General features: G+C 42.8%; 1 protein-coding gene across 1 annotated transcript in view; it reads right to left on the reverse strand.

Moving 5' to 3' along the window:
- Nucleotides 1-12,381, reverse strand: part of LOC307206855 (T-cell surface glycoprotein CD4-like) — a 29,056-nt gene extending 16,675 nt beyond the window's left edge. Inside the window, exon 1 of the mRNA XM_079960299.1 lies at nt 11,973-12,381. The gene's annotated coding sequence lies outside the window, so the exon portion shown is untranslated. The remainder of the gene's footprint in view (nt 1-11,972) is intronic.
- Between the last annotated feature and the right edge of the window lie 9,187 nt (nt 12,382-21,568).

The following is a 21,568-nucleotide window of genomic DNA, read 5'->3' on the forward strand; positions in this document are numbered from 1 at the left end:
AGGACTCTTCACCGCTCCTTTGTGTGTGCAAGGGTTACATAAACAAGGTCTTTTGTCATGTGTTTGTGTGCTCATGCACAACCCTTCCTCTGTTTTCCTCAGCCCGCCCCCATGGCCTTGTGGTTTTCTTCTTGCTCTGCTCTTGTTTGCGGCTGAGGTTTTTGTTCAGGAACCTGCTGAGAAATGATAAGAGGCTCTGCTTGCGGGGCTCTTTCTGTGGCTTTCTGTTTCTTCCACACCACCCTCCAGGACGAAAACAAGATATTTGCCATTTCCAGCCCGCAACATTAATCTGAAGCCTGGAGCCCAGTCGACCTTATGGCCAAAATAAGATGAGGTCTGGGAAATCCTTGGTCATATCTCTTGATATTTTCATTTCTACCTAGAGGCAACTGCCAGGGACTTCAACAGTGTAGGGGAACTAAGCAAGGCACACAGGTAACATGTGTGCCTGTTCCATCTGCTGCCCAGGTGTTAGCAGCTGGTGGACAACTGTGAGGCTCCTGATCCCCTTCTTAGCATGCATTATCTTCAAACCAGACTTTGGTGAGGCAGCCCTTCAGCTAGATCAGTCTTCAGCAACCTGGCTTAGGACAGCAACTCCCATCAGCCTCAGCCAACATAGCTGGGGGGGGGGGGCAACAGGGTGAGGAAGGCTGATTTAAATAATCATCAATCATTTGCTACATTGGCTCCCAGTACGTTTCCGAGCACAATTCAAAGTGTTGGTGCTGACCTTGAAAGCCCTAAACGGCCTCGGTCCAGTATGCCTGAAGGAGCGTCTCCACCCCCATCGTTCAGCCCGGACACTGAGATCCAGCGCCGAGGGCCTTCTGGCAGTTCCCTCCCTGTGAGAAGCAAAGCTACAGGGAACCAGGCAGAGGGCCTTCTCGGTAGTGGCACCCGCCCTGTGGAACGCCCTCCCATCAGGCGTCAAGGAAAGAAACAACTACCTGACATTTAGAAGACATCTGAAGGCAGCCCTGTTCAGGGAAGTTTTTAATGTGTGACATTTTAATGTATTCTTAATCTTTGTGGGAAGCCGCCCAGAGTAGTTGGGGAAACCCAGCCAGATGGGCAGGGTACAAATAATAAATTATTATTATTATATTATATTATATTATTATTATTTGCTTGCAATAATCCAGCTCTTTAGAATTTATAAGCCATCCATGCAGTGTTTTTTCTTTTACTGAAGTCTTTGGATTTGACCTTATTGATGACTAGATTATTATTATGAGCATGCATATAAATAAATATATATAATATAAAGTTGGGTGAACGATATAAATAAGCATATGCAAATTTTATAAAAGTCTGTGTTCTCTGTTGCCTTCTTTTTTGGCGATGCGTTTCCCATTTTCTTTACTTTTTTGGTGATGCAAAAGTAGCCACCCCCTTGACATGATTATTAAGGACTGAGACAAGTACCAAGCAGATACCATGCATATAGACACACTCTAAGCACTGGCAGGCGGAGGAATTATACATTATTTGGAGTCCGAGTTTAAAACCACATTGTGGAACATTTTGTTCAGTGTTTTATTTTTTATTTTTTTAAAAAAATATTTAGTAAGTCACCTGAGGCAGATGGGGGCTCATCAACCTGGGAAGGTAGCCCATCTAGGAAAAGGAAAACTCTGACCTGAATCATCCACTGCCTTGTGGGATATCTTTGGAAGAAGAAAAGGCTAAGGAGTAAACCCTACACAAATCCAGAGAGGAGTCCCTAAGGCAGTTGGATAGTGCCTTCTACACCTCCTTCCCGCGACTCCTGCAGCCAAGCTGGTGTCAAACATATTGCTCTGCTTTCTATTGGACAACATCAGTGAGGCCGGTGGGGGCTGTCATGTGAAATAAAAAATTTGAGGTCATTCATATATATATATACAGTGGTGCCCCGCAAGACGAATGCCTTGCAAGACGAAAAACCCGCTAGACGAAAGGGTTTTCCGTTTTTCGAGGCGCTTCGCGCCTATGGGCTTGCTTCACAAGACGAAAACGTCTTGCGAGTCTTGCGATTTTTTTCGCTCCCCCCCCCTTTTTCTAAGCTGCTAAGCCGCTAATAGCGCTAAGCCGCTAAGCCGCTAATAGGGTTGCTTCGCAAGACGAAAAAACCGCAAGACGAAGAGACTCGTGGAATGGATTCTTTTCGTCTTGCAAGGCACCACTGTACATATATATATATATATATATATATATATATATATATATAATGTTCATAACTGCATATATAAACCACATGTCTGAAACCCCACAGAAAAAGTCCTGAAACCATTTTGTCCCTTCCAAATTGACCTCAAATATTTCTCTGCAAGGTCGAAGGAAAATGGAAAAGCCTCCCCATTGTCTTCTCCTCCACAAATCCTGTCTTAAGGGTATGTCTGTGTATGAATAGGGTGAGCCTGTGACCTGGCTCAAGAACTAAGTACTTGTCATGACAAAAGACTGGCCAGGCTCCCCAGGGTATCCAATCAAGTGACCATTAACAGGTAACCTGCCAGACAGGAGATATACAACACACTCAGATTTCTGTTGTAGACCACCTTTTCTGTGATGTAGGTTTGATGTTCGTGGGGGGGGGTCTTGGGTTACACCCCTTCTGTGATGTATGTATGATGTATGGAGGGGTGGTCTTGAGCTCCAGGGTAGGGAATTTAAAATGTCTATATAAGGGGGGGGCACACCTTTGTTCTGGGTCCTCCTCCTTTCCTGCGTGTGAGGGGAGCACCCTGTTGCAACAGTTCAATAAAGATCAGGCTTACGAGCTGCTTTGCTTCTCAATATTCTCTGGTTGGCCTCTGTTATTTTCTCTGACCGATGGAGAACCTACAAAGGACTCTATAAGGGCTCTTATGTTCCCCATAGAGGAATAAGGGCAGATTTTTGTTTATTACACAAGTCAGCTGAGCAGCCCAAGACCGTCAGCAGTGCATGCCATTGTCTTCGAGACAGACAGATGCCAACAACAGTCACCAAAGCAAACAAAACCAATTCTGGCCACCGTGTGTACTCTGTTTCTATTCCACATCAACCCATTCCACATTAAAATTCACATGCGACAGAAACAAGGAGGAAAGAGGTTCAGAAAAATGTGTTGTCTTGTGGGAATGTCTCATACTGATAATATGGCAAGACCTTAAGCATCCCTATATTTCTCTTTCCCTTTGTGCTCTGTCCACCATAATTGGACTGCAAGAAGATCAAACCTATCCATTCTGAAGGAAATCAGCCCTGAGTGCTCACTGGAAGGACAGATCCTGAAGCTGAGGCTCCAAGACTTTGGCCACCTCATGAGAAGAGAAGACTCCCTGGAAAAGACCTTGATGTTGGGAAAGATGGAGGGCACAAGGAGAAGGGGGCGACAGAGGAAGAGATGGTGGGACAGTGTTCTCGAAGCTACCAGCATGAGTTTGACCAAACTGCGGGAGGCAGTGGAAGACAGGAGTGCCTGGCGTGCTCTGGGCCATGGGGTCACGAAGAGTCGGACACGACTAAACGACTAAACAACAACAACAACAACAAAGTTGCCTTCCCCAGCCAGATGTTTCAAAGGACAACTCCCATCATAAGCCTCAGCCAGCATGTCCTGATGGGAATTGTAGTCCAAAACATCTGTAGGGTTCTAGGTTGAAGAAGGCCGCTTTAAAGGCTACAGTTTCTATTATATATCTATTGCATTTTATAAATGTTGCAAGCTGCTTTTGGACTGCAGCCAAAATGTGGGATGTAATTAAATAAATATCTGCCCCCCCCAAAAAAAAATCACTGGAAAAATAACTCATCTAAGAACTGTGGGAAAATCTGTTAATGCCAATAAAACCCACATCGTTATCTGACTGTTAAACAGATTGTGAGTGTGTTAAGGTACTGATGACTTTACGAAGTCAACAGAAATGAAAAAAATAATAATGAAAAATTACAGTGATAATGAAACTTGTTATTGATGTCCTATACATTTCCAAAAGATAAAGATCTTGATTTTTAGTATGCAAGTTTCCATTGTAATTTGAATGCTGAGACATCTTCCTAACCTTTACATATTTACTGACATTAGCTCTTCAAGTCTTTGGTACCAAAAGCAATACTATGGCCAGAAATGTGATTGTAAACTAAGCCCACACTCCTATGAATACTTACTTGGGATTGGGAGTACATCCCATTGAACGAAATGGGACTTTCTTCTGAGTAAACTGCTAGCACCTTAAAGACTAATAAATGTATTATGGCAAAGATTTTCACATCTCCTCCAATGTTTCTCAGATTAAAATAGGGACATCCTAGTTCATCCCCTCCAACATTTTCACTGATGAAACTAGTGACGGCTTCTGCCATACCGGGACTACTCCTGGAAAATCAGGACATTTGGAGGGTACTGTTAAGTTGTGGGTGAACATATCAGACGACACAGCGATTCTTCAAACAGCTCTTGTTTATTCACAGGCCAGAACAGAACTGAACTGAAGGGTTCAGCCAGCCGGCTTCTATAGAGCTCCACTGCAACACAACAGTAACCACTTTCTGTAACTATCCAATCACTGAACGTCACTTTTGATCCCTTATTTGCATATGTGGACCTGAACTATCTACAGTATCCCCCTGCTGGCCCAGGGTGAGAACTTCAGTACATAACAGGTACTTTCATTGACTCAAGTCTATTTCATCAAATACATGAAATGTTATCCTCATTTGACTGGTATGGGGGATCTACATGGGTCTAGAGAGAAAAATGAAAACAGTGAGAATAAATGAAAATAGTTATTGCCAACTGTGGATAAAACATCATGCACGTGATGAAATATACTCAAGCTCATGAAAGTATGCCATAATAAATTTGTTAGCATTTAAGATTAACAAATTTATCCTTTTGTATGTTTACTCAAACTTTAAACGGTACCAAATTTATTATGGCACAAGCTTTTGAGGGTTAAAGTCCACTTCATGTTTTTATTGTAATTATTAATATGTTTTGATTATTGATTTTATATATGTAAATTGTTTTAATTCTATCAATGTTTAATTGTATTTTAATGATGGATTTTTTTTATGTGTTTAGCGGTTCTTGTTTTTATCTGTAAGCTGTCTTGAGTCCCATCAGGGGAAAAGGCGTGTTATAAATATATACAAATAATAATAAAGATAATAAACGACTCGGGGTGGGGGGGAATCAGCAGAAGTTTCAGAAGACTCTTCACTGATTTTTTAATATTATTTTTACAAAGTGATTTATCACATGCCTACTGTCAGGCAGCTCTGACACCTACTAAATAAATCCCACTGAGTTCAATGGCTCTTGTAAGTGTGCTTAGGATTTTCAGCCTTGATACTGTATTTGATAACATTCTTCAAAACACCAGCTGTAAAACATTCACAAAATACAGCTTTTGTGAATTTTTAAAAATGTAGTCATTCTAACAGTACAGATGTCAAGTGCTTTAACAGTTAATGCTGGTACTAAGGACCTTTCTTGAAGAATACTCTCCACCTTCATTCCCACGGCAAGCCCTGTCAATTAAAATTCACTTTATACTACTTAAGTCTGTAGTATACATCTACCACTGCAGTTTCACTCCATGAAAGTACAGGGGAGATACTATCACCTGCCCGGCCAAAATGTTCAGGAAGAGCTTGAGATGAAAAATGAAATTGGGGGCACCCAAAAGAGAAGGTGCTATAGTAAGGGCAACTGGGCTTTTTCAGAAAATATCAAGTAGCTTTTCAGACCAGCCCTGCATGAAAAACCTCTATGGTTCTATGCTCAATGTGTATAGCATTAAGTACTAAGAGCACCAGTAAAATTGTACAATTCATTCCTCCCAGGGGTGTATGGGTTGCTAGGGAAATGGTAGTACCTTTGGTGGGGGGCACATCATGCTCCTTCTGGGGTAGTTTGTCCACCTTTGGTCCCACTCTGCACTCTCTCACCTGTGGTTCCTAGAAGCTGCTAGCATGCTAGAGTGGCCACACCCCAGGAACGGCTTTGACTGGCCGCCTAAACCAGTGGAGGGTAGGTCAGTGAGTTAAGGACTTCCCCTGCATACGTTTATATTTTGGGAATGATTCAAGTTATTGATGTAACTGCATTGTTTGATGCTTTCTGTATGTCCCATGATCATATTATAAAGTAGTTGTGTTTTGTGTTATAAATCAAGAATTACCAGGAGTGGTTTCCTTTTGTTTTCCAATGTATTTCTTATCCATAAAAAAAACTGGCGCTAGCAATTTTTTTATTTTAGAAGTGTGGCCCGCGGAAGAAAGCTTGAGAACCACTGCTCTACACATTCACTCAGAAGTAACTTCCACTGATCTCAGTGGGATCAAATCCTGCTTCCGGATGACCTGTTTATTCAACATTCGTTCTGAATTGTTTCCACAGAGTTTGTAGCTAAATATACTACTCCTGCCCCCAGCAGGAGGTGGCAAGGCCCAGTGGCGTAGCGTGGAGGGTGCAGGGGGGGCCGGCCGCACCGGCCACAACATCTGGGGGTTAAGGTTAGGGGGCGCAAATCCACGGGTTAGGGGGTGCAAATTACTTGCCTTGCCCCGGGTGCTGACAACCCACGCTACGCCACTGGCAAGGCCAGAGCGGTACATGCAGGTATGCAATGGAGATACCAAGATGCATCTCTTGGCTGCCATCACATGAGGCCTTTCACCATTTAATTAGTTTTTTCTCATGCCGCACTGCACTGCGTGAGATTGAAAAGCACAGGCAGATGCCCCACGGTAGGCCATTTGTTATTACAAAGCCATTTAATGGATCTCTTTGCATGAAAAGGTTTCGTTTCTCCTTTAATGCTGGTGTGTTGTGGCCAGTTCCCTGATTAACCACCCGCCTGCATCACAGCAGCCGAAGGACCTAGGCTAGCAGACACATGTGCCTCTTCCGATTATGATGGCCGAGAAACCTGAAGACAGTGAATACATTTCTGTCATGCTGAGAGAAAGCAGTGTTTGCACTCACACATCTTACTCGCTGAGAAAAAGCCTGAGGCTGGGAATCCTGTTTCTCATAAACCAGAGAGTCCTGTAAAAGTTTTTATGTTCCTCTGGAGTGTTGGAGAAGCCTACAGTGCTTAGTTCTATGTGTGGTAAAAAAATTGAGCCATGAAGGACTGGAGCAGAAATGGAAACGCTTTATTTCTTCGCCTTCAATTTTCTCTTGACCCCGTTTGGGGCCAGAGATTGAAACATGGTGGGAAATTGGAAGAAAACAAAAGTATTTTTTAAAAAATCAGGATGATGAGTAAAGTTACATTTATTGCATTTATAAGGATTTCATTACTAGCTTTTTCTCAAGAAATTTGAGCTCCTGCTTGTTTCTTTTCTTTCTTTCTTTTTATATTTATACAGTCTTGAAGTCTGATATTAGCACTGTCCAATTTATGCACCCGCTTGCCACAGTGCTAGCTGTTTATTTTCTAAATTTTTGCCCCTTTCCCCATGTGCAGATTTTATTACGGCATTAGCTTTCATGAATTACATCCCACTTCATCCAATGCATGGTAGGTCCAGTACAGTGCAAACCTCTGCATGCCTACTCAGAAGTAAGCCCTATTGAGGTAGGTGCGTTTAGGACTGCTGTGAGGCAGAGCATTCCTAATGCGAGGATGGGACTGGAGACAAGAAGTAGGGGATTCATTGCTGCATTTGCATCTCTGCTGGCCAGGGTGCTTCACCGGAAAATTCCCCACCTCCCCACCCCTGTGCTGGCACCTTGGGAAATCTGAGGAGCTTTAAAGTGGATCCAGAAGATGCAAAGCATCTAGCACTGGCTTCCTGTTTGGGGGCAGTACCCTGTTTCAGAGCTATTAGTTACTGCTCTTGAGAGAAATGCAGTAGTAGCTTCCTACTTGCCAGAGGCTATTTAAGAGGAAACTATTCGCCATCCCATCACCTCCTGGCAAACAGAAGGGGAAGAAATGGAGGCAGTGAGAGATTTTACTTCCTTGGGCTCCATGATCACTGCAGATGGTGACAGCAGCCACGAAATTAAAAGACGCCTGCTTCTTGGGAGGAAAGCAATGACAAACCTAGACAGCATCTTAAAAAGCAGAGACATCACCTTGCCAACAAAGGTCTGTACAGTTAAAGCCATGGTTTTCCCAGTAGTGATGTATGGAAGTGAGAGCTGGACCATAAAGAAGGCTGATCAACGAAGAATGGATGCTTTTGAATTATGGTGCTGGAGGAGACTCTTGAGAGTCCCATGGACTGCAAGAAGATCAAACCTCTCCATTCTTAAGGAAATCGGCCCTGAGTGCTCACTGGAAGGACAGATCCTGAAGCTGAGACTCCAATACTTTGGCCACCTCATGAGAAGAGAAGACTCCCTGGAAAAGACCCTGATGTTGGGAAAGATGGAGGGCACAAGGAGAAGGGGACGACAGAGGACGAGATGGTGGGACAGTGTTCTCGAAGCTACCAGCATGAGTTTGACCAAACTGCGGGAGGCAGTGGAAGACAGGAGTGCCTGGCGTGCTCTGGTCCATGGGGTCACGAAGAGGCGGACACGACTAAACGACTAAACAACAACATGCACCATCCTAGCCTTTCAATATGTGTGTGTGTGTGTTTAGGAATTCAGCCTGCTAGTTTGTCACGTTGTCCATACAAAAACCAAATAGGCACAGCATAATTAAATGCAAATCCGTAACTGAATTATTAAAAGTCAGGTGTGCATAAAGCAATCTTATCACATGAATGTTCCTTAAAAATTGCCTTCCTGCTGCTAATAATAAAAGAGACTGCTTTTCACATGAGCAGCCTAGCTTTACTTGCCAGTTAAAAACCAGAAACTTTTTGCAGATTGGATTAGGGGTCAAAAGGAACTAAGAGGGGGAGAAAATCCCAGAGTCTAATCGCTTTATGAATAGAGCAATCAGACAGAGAATGAGGAACAACATCTACTAACTGAGTTCTTCTAAGTACAATGCCTCTGAGCATACAGAATATTCTTGTAATGGCCAAGGGCATTTGCTAAAATCTCCAGAGTAAAAGCATGTCTTTTGATAAAACATTGATATGGAAAAGTCCATCTCCAATTTGATTTATGTACAGCACAGAGTTATGCTATATGCTTTAGAATCAATATACTCATCTACAAGTAAACATAATGTCCCAATGCATTTTTTATTTTGCCTTAGGTTTTTCCTTTTCTTTCGTCTTCTCTCTTCCTTTGCACTGCATTTCTGTTTTATTATACTGTTATACCAGCCAACATTTTTCTGATTAAAATAGGGACGCTCCGTTCCATAATGATCATTGTACTATGTATACCCCACACATATTACTGGGTTGCCCCAGCCACTTTGGGCAGCTTCCAACATATATAAAAACATAATAAAACCTTTAAGAAAAACCCTTCCCTATACAGGATTGCCTTCAGACTGCTCGGGGGTCGGATAACTCTACACCCTCCAACATTTCTCCTATTAAAATAGGGACATCCTAAGGAAAAGCGGGACATTCTGGGATCAAATCAGGAACTGGGACAGCTTCTCTAAATCAGGGATGTCCCTGGCAAATAGGGATACTTGGAGGTTCTGTGCTGTTAACTCCTTGCTTCCACTTAACTGAAGTATTTGTAAAGCAAAACCCATCTGGACTTAGAAGGGGCTCTATGAGTGATGCAGTATAAAAGCATTTTCAAACATGCTGTCATATGTCCCTGACAGCCTCTGGCTCGGATCAAGCGGGGGCGAGAGGGGATATGTGCCCTAGGCAGCAGGTTGGAAGAAGTGGCAAAATGGCATCCTATGTGGGAGAGGGGGCGGCGGCAGCAGTGCAGAACTTTGTCCCCCTATGGGAAAATGTGTAGATTTGGCACTCATCAGCATGTTGTGCTCTTTTTTGTGCCTACATGAATGATGAAAGAGGTTTCCAATAAACCAGAATCCAGATTTAAATTTGATTAAGGTGTATGTGAAAATGATAGCTTTTTAACCATTTAACACACGGTTTATCTCGTCTGCTTCTGACGTTAGCTGTAGTATGAGGCAAGGTGAAGCGGCCATTTCAGATATCTTTAAAAGCAGATGAGTCGGAGACTGAAACAATTGATCTACAAGGCAAAATCCACCAAGACGGTCTTATCCCTGATTAATAGTGAGGATAAGTCATGGGTGGAAATGGAACTCCTCTACCTATTCTATAGGGAACTCCCATTCTTCCTGAAGAATCTAAAACTGTCACAAATTTCCAATCTTTATATCAAAATAAAAGAAAAAAAATTCCTTCCAGTAGCACCTTAAAGACCAACTAAGTTAGTTCTAGGTATGAGCTTTCGTGTGCATGCACACTTCTTCAGATATCTGAAGAAGTATCTGAAGAATATCTGAAGAAGTATCTGAAGAAGTGTGCATGCACACGAAAGCTCATACCTAGAACTAACTTAGTTGGTCTTTAAGGTGCTACTGGAAGGAATTTTTTTTCTTTTATTTTGATATGACTATGGCAGACCAACACGGCTACCTACCTGTAACTAATTCCAATCTTTAGTTGTGGCTAGGGCAAACCAGTCAGATGGGCAGCATATAAATAAAATTATTATAAAATTATTAATATTATGCAAAAGGCCCACTGAAATTAACATGCCCTTGCACATTCTCCCCTCATTTCAATGAAGCATGCAAAGGAAAACATCTTCATGTTTGTCCTCCATGTTAAATTGTGTGTTCTATAAAGGTGCCATCTGGATTTTCTGCTTGAGGCACCAACATGTCCTGGATGGATCCTGTGTTCTGGTTAGGGCTGTAGAATTTCAGGTTATTCTCTCACTAGCTGCAAAATATGGTTGGAATCCCTACTGGGAGAAACCTTTGCTTAAAATTGAAGAGAATGTGAGTGTGCTAAAGCAGGAAATTCTGTCTTGGCTGATGATGATTAAAGCAATTTCCAAGGCAAGAGGAAACAAATGCCTTGAGAAATTTTAGTCAGACATTTCAGGGACCATGGCGCGTTGAGGGGGATTGCATAAAGGCACACACAAAAAGATGATTAGGTGAAATGAGGAATAAAATAGGGAGCAGCTCAGGAAAAGCAAAGCTAGAAAAACGCTGCACAGATTACACATTACACAGCAGAAGCAAGGATGCGGACAGACACACAGTGGCTCTATTCGTAAAAAATGTTCATTGAACGGGTAGAGAGATGGGAAATCAAGGACGCACCTGATGTCCCTGTTCCCAAACTCTGTGTGTTCACTCAGAGGTACAAATAAAGTTGGTGCATTGGCTCTGTACCCATAATCAGTAACTCTGCTTTTTGCAAAGCCCTGCCAATTGCACAGAGAGGGCCTTCAGATGAATGCTTGGAGTGCCTTTGATACTGTTCACAGAGTATGCAAAAAGAACTAAGAAATGCGAACAGGTTATGTGTTTATAAAGAGAACCTTCAATAAAAAGGTGAACATGAAACCCCTCAAAGAAGAGAAGCAAAAGGTTAGAGACCTCGTCGACAAGCTAATGCTAATGTGTGTGTGACATTTGTATTGCTGGAGAGAAAATAGTGTAGCACATGGGTAGGCAAACTAAGACCCGGGGGCCGAATCCATACCAATCGCCTTCTAAATCCGGCCCGCAGCGTGTTTATACATGAGTAAAATGTGTCCTTTTATTTAAAATGCACCTCTGGGTTATTTGTGGGGCATAGGAATTCGTTCACCCCCCCAAAAAAAATATATATATATATAATCCGGGCCCCCACAAGGTCTGAGGGACGGTGGACCGGCCACCTGCTGAAGAAGTTTGCTGACCACTGGTGTATTGTCTAAAATGCAGAAGACAACTTATCTTCTATAAGCAAGAGGGAGAATGTTCTCTTTTTTTACCTCCCTAGAAAATAAACTTGCATAGGGGCAAGCCAGGGATGGGGTGAATGTGTCAGATTATCAAGTCACTTGGCCAAAAATATCCTGCTACCACTGACTTATTATAGGACTGGTTTATAAAACAGGGAAATTGTGTCCTTACCTCTTTCTTTCTTTCTTTCTTTCTTTCTTTCTTTCTTTCTCTGTATTTCTCTTCTGTTCTTTCTCTCTGAAAGATGAGTTCCTCGCCAGGTGCTAACACAATGAAGAGCTGAAGGAAGAAGGGGGGAAAACCCTCCCTCTTACTCTCAAAATACTGAAAAAAGCCAGTAAAGTTCAGAAAGCCACTCAGCATTTCTGGTTTCTCCATCCCCTCCCTTCCCCTTGCACCGGAAAACAACAAAAGGGCGGGGGGACCCAGCTGGTTCTGGGTTGGACTTCAGAGACTTTCAAGAGACCCACAATTGGGGTCATTCGGGGCACTCTGTGGGGATCGAGTTGCTTTTGGTGTTAGTTTGAAAACTACAGGCAGAAGTAATAATGAATCTTTCTAATGGATTTCTAGTTTCTCGGTTTAATTTTCAACACACGTCAGCTTTCCTTGCTCTCTCGGACTGGCCAGAAATCACTGAGAAAGAATTAAATAATCTATTTCCTCCAACTGACTTCCTTCATCCTCTACACAGTTCTCTTTTTATTTTTGATACTGTTTCCTTCTTGGATGAAAAGAACTGAAATATGGTGTATATATACATACACACACACACATATATATGTATATATATATGGTTGACTATCTGTTTTGTAGAAGTTTCCGTACGTTATTATGTATTATTTGTATTTCTTTGTTTTTCGTTTGTGGTTTTTTTCCTTTTGACTGCGTATTATTATTTTCATGCGCAGTTTTACAAGTGTGTGTGTATGTGTTGTAAATAAACTCAATAAAAATAAATAAATAATCTATTTCCTCATGCATCAACAAAAACACAGAGATTCTATTCAGGTAGAGGGGTTTGCTGCATCTGTGAGGGGTGGGCCTCATTTTGTTTCTTTGGTCTTAAAAACTGAGTACTTTTTCGCAATGGTGTCCAAACTTTTTTCAGAGGGCCAGATTTGATGAAGTGAAGGGCTGTTGGAGCTGACCAAAGGGCCACCCAAAGTTGTTGACATTTTAAAGGATTGAAGTTGTTGAGTTTTTTTTTATTATTTTACCCCAAAATTCACATTTTTTAAGGACTGAAGTTGTTCAGCTTTTTTAGGTTGGAGGTGTTGAGGTTTTTTTAGGATTTTAGCCCAGGAAATAAACTGCCTCAGGGGCCAGATTAAACCGACCGGCGGGTCGGATTAGGCCCCCGAAACGGACTTTGGACATGCCTGCGTGACTAAGGCCTCAGTGAGAAGACCAAGGAACTTACTTCCCTGAAAACTGCCATTTTTGCCAGTCTTTCAGAGGAGTAATCATGCCTCTTGCAGCAAAGCCGGCGAAGAGTCTTGTAGCACAATAATTTAGCAAACTAAAGAGCCCACTTTGTCAGATACATAAAGTGCCATCAGCAGATACATACACGTACAAGTAGGGCATGTTGTACAAGGGCATGGAGAAAAAAGTTGTAAACAGTGAGGCTAAACGGCCATGAAAGCTAAGAAATAGAACATGTCTATCACTTTCATCATGTGAAACTTAAATGCACACAAGAGGCAAAGCATGACCAATAACACATGCTAAGACTATGAGGGCTATTTAACTTTTTACTCAGAGGAGACCAACTGAAATTAATGAACATAAATTAGGCCCATTAATTTCAATAGGTCCACATTTAAATTCTACCCAAAGTATCTTGGGCCCCGTCTGCACTATAAAGCAGTATCACACCACTTTAAACCGTCATGGCTTCCCCTCAAGAAGAGTAGTTAAGGGAGCTGAGAGATGTTAGGAAATACCTATTTCCCTCACAGAGTTACCATTTCCAGAGTCCCCTACAAAGAGGGTTTGACTGCTAAAAACCATTCTGAAAATTGCAGCTCTGTGAGGGAATTGTAGCTCCAATAGCTCCCAGGATTATTTGGGGAAAGCCATGACGATTTAAAGTGGTGTGACACTGCTTTAAATGTATTGTGCGGATGAGGACTTAACCAGGGTTACAGACATCTAGACTGTTACAGGTTTTGAATTACCGCAGTGTAGTTGGAAAGATGGTGTTTATCACCCATGGCTGTGAAAGATCACTCCGTCATTGTACTGTTTACAGTTGGGCTTTGCATGGAAATTTCACAGAATTTCTTCCATGTTTGGGCCACACTGTTTATAGTCTCTTCCCCCCTGCCCCAACTTTTCTGAAGACTGCCATGAAAATCTGACGCTGCCAGATTATCAAACTGAAACCATCACCTCAGAGCTTCAAAATTCTCACTTTGAGTGTTCAGATGTCACATACAGGAGGGGGCAGGAGAGTCTTAGTCTCTTCTTGGACTGCCTTTCTTCCTCACAGCAGTACAACAAGCCATTTCACATCAAGAAAATGCCTTGGAGGCACACAGGCGCCATGTTTCTCTGAGGTTTGCTCAAGAAGCAGCAACCCTAGGCCATGGGTGTCAATGGATGAGGGCAGCACCCTTGGGTGAACCCAGTGGCGTAGCGTGGGGGGTGCAGGGGGGGCCGGCCGCACCGGGCGCAGCATCTGGGGGTTAGGGTTAGGGGGCGCAAATCCACAGGTTGGGGGCGCAAATTACTTGCCTTGCCCCGGGTGCTGACAACCCACGCTACGCCACTGGGTGAACCATAAACTCCTGACCCCCAACTTTCATTTTTAAAAAAGACAATGTTTTTAGCATTTGTAGAACCCAACATTTGAGATAATATGTACAGCCACAATTTTCATTTCTTTTGTGAGAAACTTCAACGGCAGACATATCCCTTGCTCCTCATGGCTAACCTCATTTAAAGGGGTGCAACCTTCCTCTATCCTTTTGAGGCATCTAATCATAAGCCTGCATTTTTATCAAGCTTATATTTTTTGATCAAGGTTGTATCTTAAAAATGAGCTTAAAATGTTTTATGCCAGGCAGAAGACCAGCTGCCTAAAAACCTTGGCAAGATGTTTTACTCCTAGACAAGGGGCCCCCCTGATTTATAGCAGAAAACAATTCTCAAAGTCGTAAAAAGGGAATTACAGGCTGACAGCCAAGGTTACACTGACCCTACAAATTAAGGGTTGATAAATAGTAAAATGAGCCATATCTTCTTCCTAAGGTTAAGAAGGTCAAGAGCAGTGAAAAAGCAACTGGTCTGGCTGGCAGAAACAGAACATTTTTGGGAAGTCTTTTCTAAAGCTGTTTCTTTCTTAAACTAAGATCCTTTTAAGATTTCTTTTCCTTTTAAAAGGTTATTTATGTATTAAATATATTAGTTTAAATATAATTATGCAAAGGATTTAAGAAATGCTAGATTCTTATTTCATATAGTTGGAAGAGATCACAGGGGCCATCAGGCACCAGCCCCCCCTTGCCAGACAGGAGACGCCATCGAGCACTCCTGATATATGGTTGTCAGGCCTTTTGTTTAGAAACCTTCAAATGAAGGAGATCTCTCAATGTTGATGTGAACTCAAAATCCTTGACATATGTTTAAGATAAAAATTCAAGATTAATCATCTGTTTTGGAAGGCAATAGGGCAAGGAGGGCAAGAGGTGAGCTGGTAATTAAGATTCCTTGTTGAGACACATGTAAGATATATTACTACTTATTTGTCATTTATAGATAGAAGAATATATAGCTTTTTGATTTCCATAAAAGGGCAAGAGGAAATGGGTGTATCTTTTGTGATTGGTTCTAGCAAACAGCCAATAGGAATTTCAACCAGGCTGATTGGACAGAGGCAGCCACAGGAGGAGCAAGGGGGCTGGATTAAGGAAATATAAGTGCTGGCCAGAATGGCAAGAGGCCAGGCCAGAGCTTGGTAACCATATACCACTGTGCCTCATATTTATTTGTCTGACAAATAAATTACTATTTTAATTTCTCTATTGCTGCGTTGAATATTTCATTCCAGCTAAGTGTTAACCACAAGCAGGGTGCTACACTTTCTCCACCTTTGCTTTCTTCAGACTCACCCCCACCCCCCAATCTGCACCTTTTCCATTTTACTTCAAGCTTCCCAGCAGCACCAGAGGAGAGAGGGAGATTTAAATCTTCAATGAGCCAAATTGGAGCCAAATGTCTTACTGCATTTAATGACTTTCAAAAAGATTTAGCAGAAATGCACCTCCGCCTCCCCGCCTCAAGACCACAACCATAGCAGGTAGTAGGAGAGAATTCTTTCTCCCCCTGTCATGCCCCTGGCAAACCCCCCTCTATTGAAAATTGAAATATACTCGGAGTCGAGTGTGGATTTCATGCTCTTTATTCAGCTCATAGTAGCGAGGAATGCAAGTTTCCCCAAAATATCTGCTTTATATACCAGTACATTATTTACCCAATGGGCTGCACGTGATTGGCTAATTCCGGGATTCTCCTGTAGGCCAATCAGGTTGCGGATTCACTTCCACCTGGAGCTGGATTGGGTGGCTCCAGTGGACCAATCATACTGCTGCATTGTTCTAGGACCAATCAGACTGCTGCATTTTGGATCCTATTGTTCTAGGACCAATCAGACTGCTGCATTTTGGATCCTATTGTTCTAGGACCAATCAGACTGCTGCATTTTGGATCCTATTCAACTCAGTACATAACAAAAATATAGCTCACATTGACACAAAGGAGATTTCCTCCCAGTGCAAACAGCAGTCTTGTCTCCAACTCAAGCTTTTTCCTGAAGGTTGCTTGTGAATTGAACACTTACATATTTGCAATCAAGACCACATGAGGCTTCATATCTGGTACAGAAGCCATGAGAATTCTCGGGTGGAATAGAAATTGGGAATTCAAAGGATATATAATTACAATTTGTTTTTCTTTTTGTACTGTTATATGTATGAAAATTGGGAAAATCGTGGAAGGGAATTTTGGTCGACCTTAGAGAAATGGTTTAAGAATAAGTATTGAAGCATAAGTATGGATGAAAGTTAAGATTGGATAAAGTAAAAGTGGTTCTTAAAATAAATTAAGATTAAGTAAAAATGAATTGAGGAAATGGATGAAAGAGAGAAAGTAAAATAATATCATATTGAAAAAAATTATTAAGTTAAAAAATAAGGTTGAAAGGACTTGCTGAAATAAAAATTTGAATTTGAATTATGAAATGGGAGGTGTGGGGAGGTCAAGAAAATAAGTAAAAGGGAAGTGGTTATATAAAGGATTTAAATTGTTTTTTTTTTTCTTTTTAATGATTGCATTTTTTCTTTGCATTTTTCGGTTTTTGTGTTGTATTGTGTATTTCTTTTTGCTTTCTGTTTTTCGCATGTTTGCTTTGTAATCTTTAAAAAATTTGAATAAATATTATTTAAAAAAAAACAGAAGCCATGAGAATTCTCACCCATGTGCCATGGAAGGCTTTGGGCATTCGCTCCCAACCTTTGGTTGCACAAATAACGTTCCTTCATTACTGATTTCACACCTTCTGAATTGATTAATTGGGTTGATCAGTGGGTATGCTGGAAAAAGAAATAAATGTATATGAACAAATAAAGTTATATTTCATACCTTTTGGAATCAATAGCTTGGATTATTGATCGGTGGGTACAACTGAGGAAATAAACGAATTATTTTTTGCTGCTTTAGTTGGTTTTGGCACACTGGCAAATTTATACAAAAGCGTGACTGAGTTCCTAATAGATTATCCTCAGTATGCATTTCCTCAGTTACCACAGCCTAAAATTGCAGCATTTAACATGTGGGTGTCCATGGGTTTTGGGGGGGTTAAAGGGGGGGCCCTTGTACTCAGGAAAGTTGGAAACTACTGGTTTAGGGACAGGGCCTCAGGGACAACGTGAGAGTACAGCCTCAGGTGGCAGGATCCACGGGAACAGCAGGTCTTGATGTCAATCTTTATTCCCTCCCTGTCCCTCATATACATCTTTGCCCACCCTTTCTGTCCTGGCAGGGAATGGGGCATCATTTTGCCATTTGCATCAGGTGCCAAAATGTATTGGGCCAGCCCTACTTACGGAACACTCCAGTCTGGGCACTAGATTATAACTTCCTTGTTTTTCTTAAACATGGCAGAGCAAGGAACGGAAAAATAACATTACAGAATTGTTGTTTAGTCGTTTAGTCGTGTCCGACTCTTCATGACCCCCTGGACCAGAGCACGCCAGGCCCTCCTGTCTTCCACTGCCTCCCACAGTTTGGTCAAACTCATGCTGGTAGCTTCGAGAACACTGTCCCACCATCTCGTCCTCTGTCGTCCCCTTCTCCTTGTGCCCTCCATCTTTCCCAACACCAGGGTCTTTTCCAGGGAGTCTTCTCTTCTCATGAGGTGGCCAAAGTCTTGGAGCTTCAGCTTCAGGATCTGTCCTTCCAGTGAGCACTCAGGGCTGATTTCTTTCAGAATGGATAGGTTTGATCTTCTTGCAGTCCATGGGACTCTCAAGAGTCTATTGCAGTCTATTACAGAATAGACACAGAAAATATCAGACTCCACCCAGAAACAATTAAGTCCAGTGTCAAGTAATAATAATAATAATAATAATAATTTATTATTTGTACCCCGCCCATCTGGCTGGGTTTCCCCAGCCACTCTGGACGGCTTCCAACAAGGATGAAAAATACACTAAAATGTCACATATTAAAAACTTCCCTGAACAGGGCTGCCTTCAGATGTCTTCTGAATGTCAGGTAGTTGTTTATCGCTTTGACATCTGATGGGAGGGCATTCCACAGGGTGGGCGCCACTACCGAGAAGGCCCTCTGCCTGGTTCCCTGTAACTTGACCTCTCGCAGTGACGGAACCGCCAGAAGGCCCTCGGAGCTGGACCTCAGTGTCCGGGCAGAACGATGGGGGAGGAGACGCTCCTTCAGATATACTGGACCGAGGCCATTTAGGGCTTTAAAGGTCAGCACCAACACTTTGAATTGTGCTCGGAAACGTACCGGGAGCCAATGTAGGTCTTTCAAGACCGGTGTTATATGGTCTCGGCAGCCGCTCCCAGTCACCAGTCTAGCTGCCGCATTCTGGATTAGTTGTAGTTTCCGGGTCACCTTCCTTCAAAGGTAGCCCCACATAGAGCGCATTGCAGTAGTCCAAGCGGGAGATAACCAGAGCATGTACCACTCTGGCGAGACAAGCAAGCAGATAGGGTCTCAGCCTACATACCAGATGGAGCTGGTAAACAGCTGCCCTGGATACAGATTTGACCTGTGCCTCCATGGACAGCTGTGAGTCCAAAATGACTCCCAGGCTGCGCACCTGGTCCTTCAGGGGCACAGTTACCCCATTCAGGACCAGGGAATCCTCCACACCTGCCCGCCTCCTGTCCCCCCAAAACAGTACTTCTGTTCAACCTCAATCTGTTAGCCGCCATCCATCCTCCAACCGCTTCCAGACACTCACACAGGACCTTCACCGCCTTCACTGGTTCTGATTTAAAAGAGAGGCAGAGCTGGGTATCATCTGCATACTGATGAACACCCAGCCCAAACCTCCTGATGATCTCTCCCAGTGGCTGCATGTAAATGTTGAAAAGCATGGGGGAGAGGACATGGGGGAGAGGACAGAACCCTGAGGCACCCCACAAGTGAGAGCTCAGGGGTCTGAACACTCATCCCCCACCACCACTAAACTAAGTACTGACTAAACTATATAATAACACTGTATGGTAAAATTACCTTTCCCCCCTACGTTTTTGTCAGTAGCCTTTTATCTTGTTGTTCCTGTGGATTAAAATTTGGTAGTCATATGATGATTTTAGTAACATTTTTTTACATTGCCCTGGAAACCTCTAATGGAGGGTGTTTAAGACATATTATGAATATAAATAAAGTCATTAATTGGTACCTGTATGCCACTTTGTGAGTAATTTTTCTTTGAAAGAGGATTGTAAATTTGTTGAATCAATAATAAAACACAATACAGCGATTGAGTCTTGATTGCCCATTCATTATCAAGCCACATCCAAGACTTTGCATTAGCTGGCATGGCTCAAAGCGCCATCAAATTGTTCAGGATGCCAACATAAATATATGCACCTCATGATGCTGAATTTAAGTGATTTATCTTCTTTGGAGTACGGTGGGGCTGCTGTGGTTTCTCACCCACACTTGGTTGGTTGCTTTCTATGAATCCCTGCCTAGGTAACCCAGAGGAAATCCAAAGCCCCAGAAGCGACTGAGATTTCATTTCTCTGCCACCCACTCCTTCCTTGACAATGCTGCTTGCACCCCATTCTATGGTGGGAGGGGTGGGCACCACATTGGTTTACAGGTGAGGAGACAGGGTGGCATATATTGTGGGTAAGACAGCAAATACCACAAACGTCACAGCCATGTCTGATTTGATATGCAGCATAAGACACGTCTTTCATGTTTGTTGTAATTCACGGAGGCAGCCAAAACATGAAGCAAAGGAAGACCGTCTCAGGCAGTGAGTTCTGAGTGCCATTGAGAATGCACAGAATGAGAGAGGCATATCTGACAGACAGGGCACAATGCACCAGGAAGTTCTCCTGCACAAGTCCCTCATGTCTCTGTTCTGACCCCTCTCCTCAGACTGTCCCTACTGAGTAAGAATCAGCCTCCTCCAGGCCTACAGTTAGCTAAGGAAAAACAAGATACTTAGCTACATGCACATATTAATCGAACATCTATTTTGGCTCTGAGATTAGTTAAGGAAAAACAAGCTACGTAGCTGTATGCTATGTAATTGAGCAAATTATTTGTTTGGCCCTCTGTCTGATCTTTGGCTGAGTATTTTCTTCTTATCCGTCCACCCACCTAAAATAAAACCAGCCCTAAAGCGGTAGCACACTTTCATCTTCTTGTTAAAGAAGATTGACACCGCAGTGGTGATATTCTTATAAAAGCTTGGGGAGATCAGGCAGCAACTATTAAACAACAGTAACAGTAAAGTTGCTGATCTTGACCCTGTAGCGTAGCGTGGGGGGCACGGGTGGTTTCCCCAGGCGCAAAACTGTTAGGGGTGCAAACTTTCAACACATGATGCTGCCTCAATACAGCTGCGCTCTTCTGTAACTGGGTTCCACTGAAAATGGCTTCTGCATATAAACCAGGATGTGGCCTCTCCAGAAGACGAAACAACTTCCTTTCTTATCTCTGTGGCCGAGATCTCCTGGTTGATTCAGATGCCACTAGGCAGTTGAATGCACATGTGTACTCCAAACATTTCTCTCCCACTACCTGCCTCTGCGCAGCCCTGGGCACTGGCAAACCACGCTGCGCCACTGCCTTGACCTTTGGTCCTGCTCTGGTCTGCCTCTTTTTTAAAAAAGAAAAAATCTCAACACTAGGAAACGGCCATAGCACTGCTCTTTAATTTGGGTGTGACCAATGTATGAATTTAGCTCTTTGCCGTTTCACATCATGGTGCCACACGCAGTCCACCCTTAGTCCCTGCTTCACACACAATGGGACTGCAGGCCACAGCTCAACGGCATAGAGCTGTTTTGCACAGAATTGTAGAGTTAGAAGGGACCCCAAGGATCATCCAGTGCAACCCCCTGCAATAGCAGGAAAATGCAGCTGTCCCATATGGGGATCGAACCTGCAAGCTTGCCATTATCAGTTCCATGTTCCAACCAACTGGGCTATCTCTGGTTCATTTACCAGCAACTCCAAGGTAGGGATGGGGAAAGTCTCCCTTCTGAAGC

Source organism: Podarcis cretensis, assembly GCF_951804945.1.
Source record: "Podarcis cretensis genome assembly, chromosome: 17".
Lineage (NCBI taxonomy): Eukaryota > Metazoa > Chordata > Lepidosauria > Squamata > Lacertidae > Podarcis > Podarcis cretensis.